General features: G+C 39.9%; 1 protein-coding gene across 4 annotated transcripts in view; it reads right to left on the reverse strand.

The window, feature by feature from the left end:
* The window catches only part of grik1a (glutamate receptor, ionotropic, kainate 1a), a 34,914-nt gene extending 29,268 nt beyond the window's left edge, over nucleotides 1-5,646 (reverse strand). For 2 of the 4 annotated variants that reach the window (XM_025065722.1, XM_025065720.1), the window contains exon 1: nucleotides 5,489-5,646. The gene's annotated coding sequence lies outside the window, so the exon portion shown is untranslated. The remainder of the gene's footprint in view (nucleotides 1-5,488) is intronic. The other 2 variants (XM_008333242.3, XM_025065721.1) reach the window with 1 other exon arrangement.
* Between the last annotated feature and the right edge of the window lie 7,171 nt (nucleotides 5,647-12,817).

Consider the following 12,817-nt stretch of genomic DNA (forward strand, 5'->3'; position numbering starts at 1 on the left):
TGCATACACACTCAGATCTGGGAAATAACAACATGGCCGGGGTCACAATTAAAAATAGCATTTCATTAGCAATTATAATCAGAAATTCATTATATCACCATTATCATAAAAGTGTAATTCCTCCGTCTCTGTGCTACAGTAATTACCAAAAACAGGTAAAAAAAAGCAATGAAATGAAATGAGTAAAAGATGAGAGACTACCAGCTGCGGTGAGGGACTAAATAAAAAAGACCAAACTTCATCACATTAAACTTTTAAATTATTTTTCATTTCTTATTATTAAATAGTTTTTGGGGGGGATTTGTTTAGCTGAATTCATTTTTAAAAATGTAGCTGCCACAAATGACATCATCAGTCTTATTGTGGCTCATCATGGCGGTTAGTTGAAAATATTGTCTTAATATTTCTAATAATAATACTTCTGTGGTTTTTCTTTTTAAATCAACAGTTACATACAAAAACTAATGTAAAACTATTCTTACTGAAAGGAAGTTTTTTTTTTTTTTGGCAGCATCAGACAGACAGAAACCCCATGTGGAGGCTGTTTTAGGAAATACCACGTCAGCCAATCAGGAGCTAGAACTCCAGGAATAGACATTTTCTTTACGTCTTGGAAAGGAAGCCTGAAGTGTTCCATCCAACCAGGGAAATTTATAGCAGCTATAAAAAATAAAAAGAAGAAGCTAAAAGATATTTCAGTTGGTTTAAAAAAAAACATTTTTTTAAAAACACAGGACACCAAAGTGTGTCCTCACAAAAATACGCCACCACCAGTGGAGCCTCGCAAATTATTCACCCCTCACTTAACTTTCTCATTACTATGAATGATCAGTGCGTCATCCTCCCCTGCCGAGTTTCGGCTGCTGCACTCACACTGCAAGAGAGTCTCGCTTCCTGCTCCCCGTTCAAAAACAAGGTTTTTATTTATTTAGTTATTTATTCATTTTGTTCTACGGTGACTCACAGATGAATTAATGTACCTCAGAGCACTAAGGCATTCATTTAGCCACCAAATAATGAGGAATAATTTGCCTCCGGAACACATCCATCTGCCCGACTAGAAAGCGTAAATGAGTGCTAAAAGTTTCAGAGGGACTTCATAAATGGCTGTTAACAGGCGTCTGGGGTTCGAGCAGGTGGATTTGATCTGCATAAAATACAAGCTAAGTGGAAAAAAAAAATGTACCGAGGCTGTTTAAAAATACAAGACAGAGCGTAATGGTGGAGATGAGGACATAAAATGTGCAGTTTTATCTCCTGGTTAAGAGGATGTTTTAAATTTGTTATGATTGTTATTTAAAAACAGGCCGGTTTTTAAAGAGGCAACAGAATACATCTGTGTCCAGAACAATTAGTCTGACCGGAGAGTGAATCCCTCAGAGAGCAGCGGTCACACAGGCATACAAAAAAAAATATGACTGAAGTCATGAAGCACAGGCTGGAACTGTGATCCAGCCTGTCAAAAAAAATTATTAAAATTTTATATTTTCATAAAACTCATTATATGAATAAACAAAGATTTATAAAAGAAAATTATAAACATATTAAAATATTACACCTCACACAGGACAATCCACAATTCCACACTGGTGGAACAAACTACCAAACACCACCAGAAGAGGGGCGTCTCCACCCAGCTCCTCAGAGAGCACCTCCTGTCCTAGAACTTCCTTGTACTTCCCTCCTTCTTCTGCACTCGTCTCCACTTCTGCACCCTAAGAACCTTCCACTTTCCTCTAACTAGGGTTCTCCTTTTCAAGAGCTTCAAGAGTTCGTCTTTGTAGCTTGATGACTAATCCTCCTCCTTGTAAACCACTTTGGTCAAAAGTGTCTGCTAACGACATAAATGAGAATGTGATTTCAATGATTATAAATCAGGGGCCAAACAGTAACGGCTAATATAAGCAGCTGTCATACAGCAGGGGTCAGTAAAGAGCAGAGTCATGAAGCAGGGCCATAACCTTCAACTATAAACAAACACAACAGACACAGCAGTACTAATGTTAGCAGCAACAAAATATAGAGTAGAGACAGAAGTCAACGCAGTACTGTAGCAGTAATGAGACAGGGCCAACGAAGTACTACTAAAATAAAGACTGGATTCATAATATCAAAGCAAGAAAGACAAAGACAGGTGTCATGAAGCACGAGACGAGATGATAATGAAAGAAATCATGAAAAGAAAATTGCAGCCTAAATAGGTCAAACAGCAGAATTGTAAATTTATAAATTAAAAAAAAATAAGTAAAGCAAAATGTTGTTAAAAGGATGTTTAAAAAAAAAAAAAAGTAAAGCAAAATGTTGTTAAAAAGGATGTTAAAAAAATGTCCACTAGAGGTGCTACAATTATCTGCTCCAACAGATATTGGAAATACAGATCCAAAAAAGTTTCCTTGGTTAAACACAGGGCCACAAATGCAGTTCTGAGTTTGTTGAGTTGTTGCCCATTTTACAGATAGTTGGCAGCTAATGGGCTGTGATTACTGTAAATGGGCCAAATGACCAGTTTCACTGTGTGGGGCACAGGTGTGGGGTCACACTCACAGGCAGTGAGTGACTGCAGCTGTCGTCAAAAACCCAAACTTCAACGGGAAGATGAAGAAATCTGTACGCCGCTGTGGTAAATTTAACAATGTTTTACTGAGAAAAAAAAATACTGTAACAGATGTACAATTCATCACAACAACAGCTTGAGTGTCATAATTGCGGTGTAGAAGGTTGGTGAGGAAGTGTTGTTTATCTGGTTTACTGAGGTGGAAAATAGGAACAGCAAAAAGACAAGCGATGTTGTTGTTGTTTTTGTCTGTTGTCATTTCAGTGGATAAACCACTTCAGTGATTTAAAAAAAAAACAAATTTGTTCTCAAAAAGTTTTCACCTCCTGGAAACAAGCTGCTATGATTTGTCCTAGAGAGAACTCAAGCTGAGAAATTCCCATAATGCACCTAGATATGTTGTCCTGTCATTACACACAATCTAAGTTTAGAAAGTGGGAAAGAACACTTACATTGTAATTGAATTCTCAGGATAATGACCGGCATTACAAAAAAACATGTTTTGTTCCAGAAACAGCACAAGATCCTAAAGTGACAAACTTGACAAACTTTGTTTACTGAAAAGTACTAAGGTTTTTGCTCACAGTGTAGTGGTTTAAAGGTCGCTGGTTTTCCTTACAGTCTTTACTACAGTCTAAAAATGTATAGACTTCCTCATGTAAAGGTTTAAAAAGAGACAACAGCTGTACATGTTCGGATGAATGGATGATTAATTCATCTTTAACACCTCAATCTTTTCCAGGACTGAGGCCTGAACCAATCCTAGACACGTTTATTCAATTCCTGTGGTCACATTATGTCTAAAATGCTCAAAGACTAAAGATTTCTTTACATATCGGTGTAGCCACTGATCTCTGTTTTTAGTTGTAAACCTGCAGTGTGGAGCCACTTTTATGTGCCGCATCATTCCATCAGTTTACGTTTAAAGGCAGTGACATTTTATCCCTGTGTATCCTGACTCGTCAGCAGAAGAAAGCCAGCATCATACAGAGGAGGACAAGAACATAAAAAGAAACGACGCTACATTGGAATTCAGCAGTCTGACCAAAAGGCAAAGTGATATAAAAAGAAAAATATAACACTTATGGGCAAAGAATTAACTGACTCTGACAGACAAAAACAGAGGGAAAAGTACGTATTTACATGTATGTGCCGCTTCAGTGTTTGTAAAAAGAAAATCCTTTTATCATAAATGTGTTTTACTACCGAGCGACGACAACCTCGGACCATTACTCTTAGTAAGGCATTCACCTGCAACTGAGTACATAACACAGCCGTATGGATGTGTTTTACAGTCTGTGAGAGGGAGAAGAGCTGGACGGCTAAGAAAGTGTCTGCTGTCATCAGTATCTGTCTGAACACAGGGCTGGATCTGGGCTTCAGAGAGAGGACGTCGCCTCAGGCTACACCAGGAAATGCATTTGGGAGGATTTGGAAAGAGAAAGAAGAAAAGAAGAGGGTCTCAGGTGTCAAACTAAATCACAACTGTCAGAACACTTTGTTATGGCTGGAAAGAATGCTTCACAACAAATCGGAGGAGTCACACCAACGGACATACAAGGACAAAATCCAGTCAGGGATAAAAACCGACAGAGATCGAAAACAAGGATGTATTAAATCTGAACAATACTGTAATTTACAATTTTACTCCTTTATTTTGTGGCTAAGTTAATTAATCAGAGCAAGATACAGACTGTGTGCACACTCACTGCTTTTTCAGGTTATCAAAGCAGTTTCTTCTTAGCTGAATTCAAATTTGAGCATTTGGAGCTGCTATCATGTTTCAATATTTAATATCCAGCTTGGACTTTCTTACTTACTTTTGGCTAAAACACCAAAGCTTTAACACGAATACATCTACAAAAACAAATGTTGAATATAAGGTGTTTTGGCTGTAAAGAAAGGAATGGGTTAGCATTAGCAACAACATAGCAGAGAGCTTGCTCTGAAAAAACAAAAATGCTAAATGGATGTTTTAGTTAAATATATTCTTATAAATGGCCACCAAGATGTTGTTTTTCACTCATTCCATGTATATTTTTTAATTTTATCCAAATTTAACATGGTACTGTGTGGATTTACAACCTTTTCAGTCTGGCTTCAACAATCAATTGTTAGCAACAAAAAAAAGCTTGTTGATTGTTGGACAGGGAAACTATGTGGTTTTTAAAAACAGTGTAGCATTAACAACATATTTCATTGTATGATTAAGTCAGATGATATACTGTCTGTAAAAACAGAATATTTATCTACTTACATGTTCAGTTTATGCTAATGCTGGGGCCTGGTAGGCACAGGCTCAGCCTACCAGGCCTCAGCATTAGCATAATGCTTTTTACTCTTTGTGAAGTTAGCAACAACAAAAAAAGCAAACATTCTTCTTCAGACACATAGAAAGATAGTAATTTCTCCCAAAATGGCCACCACACACATTCTTCACATTCACAATCCTTTAAAGTTAGTTAAAAAAAAAAAAGAGACACAGCAGCTTCCAGCCAGGCTTCTCTCTCTCCCCACTCCTCCCTCCTCGAGACAGTGGGGTCAATACATAAAAGTGAGGTACAACGTTATCAGGCTGCCGTCTTTACAACCTTCCTCACAACTCAGAGCGCTGGGTCAGTGCCAGCCTGACAAATGATCACGACAGCAACCGAACCGATCCACATCTCTGACTAAAGTCAGGCCAACATTCAAAAACTCTTTCACTTAGACTGAGGAGAGGTTCATTTGTTTCACTAGAAGCTGCTGGAGAGTGAGGAAGACAGAGGAGCAGATAATATCGAGCAGGCGGCCTTAAACAACTTGGTTTAACCTCAGAACACTCACAAAAACCCCACACATGTGTCTATATTCAACAAAACATTTCACCTCAAGGTTCTCTGCTGACATTTTAAAACAAACTTAAAGGCAGAAAAGGGAATAAAATATACTCACAAAAGGTTTCCAAGCTCCAAAATATGAGGAGGGCATGATTATTGGTGAACAGGTATTCCAAAAAGACACAACTTTGAAGAGACAGACATCAAGAACGTCTAGGTTCCCTGAGTGTAAAAGGACAGGAGTAAAGCAGGTGAAACAAAATGGGGGCGTGGCCAACAAATCACAGGAAACAGGAAGGGAGCTGAAACAGGAAACCAAACAAAACAACAAAGAGGAAATAAGGAAAAATAAAAATGAAAACCTTAGATACTAATAAAATAACACACAAAAAACATCAAGTTAGGTTGGACATAACTGTGAATTAAATGGTTCATTTCTTGTGTTAATGTTTTAGCTTGTGTCTGTATGTGTGATTGTCCAGTGGCAGTTGCTAACCATGCTAACAATGTTAGTCTTGAAACCAAACTGTAGCAGTGTTTTCTTTCCACAGCACCCCCTATTGTTGGGTGTTGTTAAGCCCACCCCCATGTGCACCCCCTATTGTTGGGTGTTGTTAAGACCACCCCCATGTTGATGATTTATTTCAACTTCACTGAATTCAATTTCAAACTGATATTTTTGGTTAAATGTTATTTTTGTTGAACAAAAAATAAATAAATGAACAGAAAATTGAGATTGACTTTTGTTGCACCCCAGATATACTTTGATATATACTTTATACCCGCCATACTTTGAGAACCACTACTGTAATATCAGTTTTGCTTTGTTTTACCGAAACAGGCAGCGCAGCTGGGATTTTAAAACTTTTAGCTCATGTCACAGTTTTCTTACTGGATGTTTGTGGCTGTTCATTTCGACTGTAGCCTTTTATGTTTGTGCAGGAAATATCAACAAACAAATCAGGACTGTAGTAAAAATGTCCTCGTACAACGGGGGCGAGAACTGGTATTTTGGTACAAACTGTACATGAATCTTTAGTTTGAACTGAAAGACCAGATGGAGATAACTTCCTGTCAGAGGCTGCCGTTGACACAGACTCACCACAGGTGGACAGGCAGTCGACAGCTGATGTAATGAATGTAGATTTCTGCTGAGGCCACAGATAACAGGGTCAGAACCTGGCACCAACAGAATAAATCCATCCTTTTTAACAGCCCTGGCCTGTGGAGAGTCCATCAATCACTGCCTAATGACACAGACTGATTATGTGCATCCATTTATGGACGCCATGTATTCATATTCCAGCAGCGGGACCCACCATGTCACTGAGCAAAAAAAAGTCCAATCTGTGTCTCTGTGCATCTGACTCATGGTTGGTGGTTCTTGGTTTTTCCACTCACCGGATCCAAGACCATTATTTAAAAATCTATGGGATCTGCTCCAGGGTGGCTTTGGCAGCACGGATGTGCAGCTTCGCCAAGTGTATCCAGGACTCTTTCGCAGGAGCCGATTCAGTCAGGAATGTTTCTTAGAACCGAGTGCCAAGATCTCATTTTTAAATAATTTAGTAAAAACCTGCCACAAGAAAAGGAGCAATTTCATTTTTGTCTGGACACAAAATGTTCATATTAAAAGCTAATCTTAGCTGGGGGGGGGGTTTATTTCAGTTTTTGGTCTTTCACTATATTGAATTTTCAATAACAAATATCAAACTATAGTTCCTTTTTGTAACATTCAGCTTTTCTGAATCCTTTTTTTTAAATATTATTTCCATTTATCCTCTGGTTAACGTTGCCATATATATTTGACATTTTAAATAATTTTTTGTGAGTTTCAATTCTTATAACACAGTTTTTGACAGGGATTACTGGGATATAAAATTATGTGATTAAATCTCAGAAACATTGATTGTGAAGGGACTGGGAGTCAGAAAAACATGAGGGATGAGACCCCGGCCAGATATCGTTACGATGATGAACAACGGCCCTGAAGAGTTTTTGAAATTACAAACAGTCTGAAGAGTTTTTTTAAAAATGAGCAAAAAAACCACAGGTGAAAAAAAAAATCCTCTGCACAAAGTGATGTGTGAGTTAACAGGAAGCGACACCTGGAGCAAAACTTTGCAATTCTGTGATTTTTCTCTCACCATTTCACACACACACACTGAGTTTATGCAAATCCCTCTGAGCGCTGTGAATTTCAGCAGTTGTGTTGTTCACGGGGTCTGAGCCCAACCATCAAAGCCTAATGTATTGGACCTGAATGGTCCTGAATATTAATGTGTGACCTGGAGCTAAAGTCCTCATCAGAAAAACTGTGTGGACTCCAGCAGATCAAATGAACCAACGCTGCCCATGCGTTAAAAAAAAAAAGAGCGTCAACACAGAAGGCGACGACGGCGGCGGAAACCACAGATCTTTATCGTCTGTGTTTAAACAGCAAATCTTAAGTTTTAGTGGTTGGTTTGATGTGATTCTGTCTGATCAGTATCAGCGTGTGCTCTGTGTGCAGTTGATAAGGGAGATGAAGTTACAGAAGAGAAATCAGTACTGGGTTTAAAACAAAGGACCCAGGTCTGGTTGTTCTCCTTCCATCACAATCAACTTTGTGAGATTTAATTACAGTTTGTTCCAAACCTTAGCTCCAAACTCTTTCACCTTAGCTGCCGCTCTCAAACGCTCACTTCTAATCCTGTCCATCAATGTCACTTTGGTCTGAGCCTCCTTTCAATTTTCAAATCTCAAGGTCCTTCCCTGACCCCTGCTGGACTTCATCTGACAACCTGTCAATCAACATTGTGAGCGCTGCACCCTAATGGATTGCCACCTCTGTTCTGAACCCATCAGACACACTGACTGCACACTTTGGTCTTTAGAACTAAATATTTTTTAAAATTATTTTAAATTTTTTACTGCAAGAATTAATGTCAGGAAGTATAAAATATATTTACATGAACTTTCTAAATGTATGTGAAAATAGTAACTAAACTATTAGTAAATTGTAACTAACTAAAGCAAAACGTGAGCTTAAAAAGAAGTTTAAAAAAAAAGGATTTGCTAAAATTGACCGTGGTATATATGATATATCAAGTTAAAAAGAAGCTTTCCTGAAATGGTCCTTAACCCACCCCAGGCCAGACAATTCAGTTCAACAGAAATAAGCAGATTTACAGTTAGTTACATCTAAACCTCATGTCTGGTCGGACTCTCCTTTAATCCATCATCACCTTCACCGTCCTCTGCTGCAGCTCTCCAACACCACCGTTCTAAGTCTCAGTCAAACATGTGATTTATCTGGAGCTTTTTCGTGTGGATGTGTGACCTTCACTCTGTGGAATGAAGTATGTGCAGAGTTTGACATTAACAAGATTTTTTTTTTTTACCTTCACCTACAGGGAAAACATCTCTGTTCTCAACTTTGAAATGCAGGGAATAAAAGCTGAAGGTGTTGAAACTAATGGTTGTGACTGTCTGTCAGAGTGACATTAAAGTGGTTTAATACAGCCGAGAACAGCGTTTCAGACAGTTTGATTTTCACGCCAGCCGTTATATGGCTGATTGCCACGTCGTCAAACTTCATCCTTTACACCCACTTTTACCCAGACATCGTGGGCAACTTCTGGCACTGGTGCGATATCATTGGCAAAGACCAAACAAATAAGAGTCTACGGTGGATCCAGTATTTATGGTAAACAACAACTACAGGCTTTTTTGGGGAGAAATATATACTGTGTTCTTGGCGACGTCCGACCTGGTCGTCAACTTAAATTGCATATATTTTTTTTCCAGTTCAGGTTGTGAGGCTGACGTGTGGCTTGTTGCCCAGATCAAGGAAATAGAAGTGGCCAAGTGCAATCACTCCACGCCATATGGGGGTTGAATCAAAGTGTCGTTTCAACCAGATAACGTGTTTTTCTGGCTGACGTCCAGTTCAGTGAAGCATTAGATGAACTGCATGAACTTGACCATTTGTTTTGAAAAGGCATGAAAATAAGTCATCTGTACCAATCAGGAGGTGCAGAGCCCAAAAGAACAAAAAAAAGACAAAACGCAATCTGAAAAACAACATGACTGAAAAACAGGCAACGCTGATCAACTAAAGATTTAAAGTTGAAATGTGCTATAATTATTTATATAATAAGGGATGTCAAATGAATCATTTTTAATTGGGTTAATCACACGGTAGCTGTGATTAATCACAACTGTAAAATGTGATTTTTTTTTTAATGTTATTATTATTAATATTCTATATTATGTTATTATTATTATTATTACTTCAACCTAAGACCTGATGTAGCGTTTTAACTTTTTCCTAGGACAGTAGGGCATCACTGTCCCAACTACACCAGACTCAGGTTCGACCTAATTAATTGTCTCGTTAATAAAATGTCAATATAGTATTGACTATGTGTTGTTTACATTGCATCGTTTGTCAGCGTTCATGCTGTGAAGTCCTGTTGAGTCCAAGTGTGTTTTGGAACCAGGGCAGGTTCAGGTCTGTACACGCACAGACTGCTGCTCGCTGCTGTTCACCTAAGAGACCACTAGTCCAGACCGCACGTACGGGGAGGCTTCATAAAGGAGTGGGGGAGAAGATTTACTGACTTGATATGAAAGTAGCCGACAACAACAAATGGATCGTCCGAGATCTTTGCTCTAATGAGTTCCTCCAGAGAGTTTCACAAATGACTTTTTCTTCTGTGGTCTAATTCAGAACCAGAGGGTTAGAGTCCGGGGTAATGAACACCGCTCCTCAGCTCGGCCGCCGCCTCCTGCTCCTCCTCTAATCAAGACGGCGCAGGTGAATTTCCCTCTTTACTCCACAGCCCTGTCTGTGACACAGGGACTGCGGCTGATTGGATCGCTCCCACTGCCTTACAGTGAATATCAGTGATGGATGTGTGTCTGGGAAAAATGTTCAGGGAACTTCTGTTTGAGTGAAAATGCCACCAAGTAGAATGAGGAGTGTCTGCGTGATGGAGAACAAAGAGGAGAACTCGATCAATAATCAATTACCCTCACCTGCCTCTGCGTGTGTGTGTGTGTGTATAGTCCATAACCACACAAGCTCAGACGCTCAAGTTCTCACCATTTTGGTTTAGAGGAAAATTCTGCATCTCGTAAAGTTTATTTAGAACCTAGAGATTATCTAATAAACTGAGGGTGACGGGATCGATCGCCGAGAACCACTGCTGATCCCACCAATACCTGAGTCCAAGTCGGGGTCCACACACACCACGAGAAAATTTAAGACAGGATCCGAGTGCCTTCCAAGGGTTTAGATTCTAAGAATCATTGGAAGTGAAGTCATCGGTAAGTTACGTAGGGCGACTGTCGTAGCTAACGTTAGCTCTGGTGTCTGTACCAGGACTGTCGTAGCTAACGTTAGCTCAAGTCGAACAACAGAAGTTTTACTATAATCTGGCCCACAATGTGTCCCAAAGGTTTTCAGGTCCAAGTCTCTAAATTAAATTTGGCTGCTGAAGTCGGAGTCAGTCCAACTATTGAATAAACAACAGACAGTTTGACCCCAACAATCAACAGAGACAACAAGTCGTTGTACAAGAAGATTAAGTCGAGTCTAGATCGAATGACAAGAGTTCAAGTCACTGGAAAGTTAAGAACCCGAGGTTCCAAGTCATTAAATAAAGATCATGATCACGGTGATGACTGATCGATTAAGAACAGATTTAGAGTCCGTGAGTCGAGTCACGGTGGTTTGAAGTTCAAGTCTAAGTCAAACGAGATGAGTGCAGTTCCTCTCAGTCCGACCTGTTTGGAACAGAGTCCCAAGAACTTCGAGAGGGAGTGAGAATACGATAGATTTTTAGTGATCCGGTTCATCTGGAGTCATGAGTCCTGGACCGATCAAAGTATCTGTAATAAAACTGAGCCGCAGGTAAAGAAATGAAAACAGTGAAAACTGCCAACTGTTTTAATCAGGAAGAACTGTAAGGAAAGAAAAAAAAAACTGTGAGATGAATTTCTTCTCGCTGTGTTTATTTAATCACTAAATGGCACTTAAAGTGGTTTTTGATGAGCTCGGAATAAAAATAAAAGAAGAACACACACAACCTCGATCCAAAACTGAATATAATTACACCAATTAAATTTCATTTGTGATTAACTCAGTAAGATTCTCTTTCCTAAATAACAGACCAACTGTGGGGGGGCAAGGGGGGGTATGTTCTACCCCACGTCCTACTCCAACCACATGTGGGTGGGGGCCACTTCTGGCAGTGATGTAGTACTGCCAGCTGACACCTGTGCAAAACAAATATTTCTCAGCCTGAAGTGGCCCAGAGAAAGTGGTCCCTGTAGCCAACCTGTGGCCCACGTGGACTGAATCGACCAAGACATGGCTGTGTATGTGTAGGCTGCATATTAGGGCCAGATAGTTAGATTTTGACGAACCATGGAAATCATCTCCCCAATGGGAACAGGAACCACTGACCTTCCTGCTGTAAGGCAAAAGCTCTAATCACTGCACCATGGCGTGGCCCCTAAAAAGGGTTTTATGAGTAAAAAAAAAAAATCATCTTCATGTCCTTCAGCAACTACTCCGACCTCAGACAGGACCGTCTCTAACTTCCTTTGTCCATGTGTCCCACCTTCACAGGACGTGTCCAAACCATAACTTTGCAGTTTCTGACCCGCTCACCTGGACTCCACATCCTGGTCAACTTCAATGACATCATCATCATCACAGCGCCTTCAACACCATCACACATCACAGACGCTGCATCGAGCCCAGGTTTTTCCACCTGATGTGCTTTTACTACTGATCATCACTTCTTTTCTTTTCTTTTTTTTTTTACTGACTTTGTAGAGCGCCACCTGCCTTAGCTATTTTTTTTAAAAAAAGAGGAAATTGAGTAAATTGCTTGGAGCAGATAACGGTGTCTATTGTTGCAGGTTATCTTTGACTTAGCGCCAACAAAAAAAATATATAAATGACTGATATAATAAAAGTAATTTACAGCCTAATCCCCGCTCTGTATTCCAGAATAATCAGATTAAATGAAACTAAATTGAATTTGGAAGATTTCTTTTTCTCGCCCAAATGGATAAGAAGGACAAAAAAAGTTAATGACAAGAGACAGACTAAAAAAAAAAATGACAAGACGGCGTTCCCTCTTCTATGTCGCTTCACGTCAAACACCTCAGATTTTCTCCCACTTGTCCGTAAACACACCACACACCTCAGCATCCTCTCCATCCTCGTGCGTAAAGAGCTGTGGCGCTTACCGATCCTGAGGACCGAGCTCAGACAGAGCTGCTCCGACACCAGCAGGCAGAGGAAAAGGCTGAATAAAAGTGTCTTTCTCTCCTCCATGGTTCTCCAGAAGAACTCACCGCCGACACTGACACCATGACAGGGGGGAATCGGCGGAATCCCTGCGCCCCGACAGCCGACGCCTGGCCCCAGCCCCCGGGCGCCTCC

Source organism: Cynoglossus semilaevis, chromosome 19 (assembly GCF_000523025.1).
Source record: "Cynoglossus semilaevis isolate Cse_v1.0 chromosome 19, Cse_v1.0, whole genome shotgun sequence".
NCBI classification, from domain to species: Eukaryota; Metazoa; Chordata; class Actinopteri; order Pleuronectiformes; family Cynoglossidae; genus Cynoglossus; species Cynoglossus semilaevis.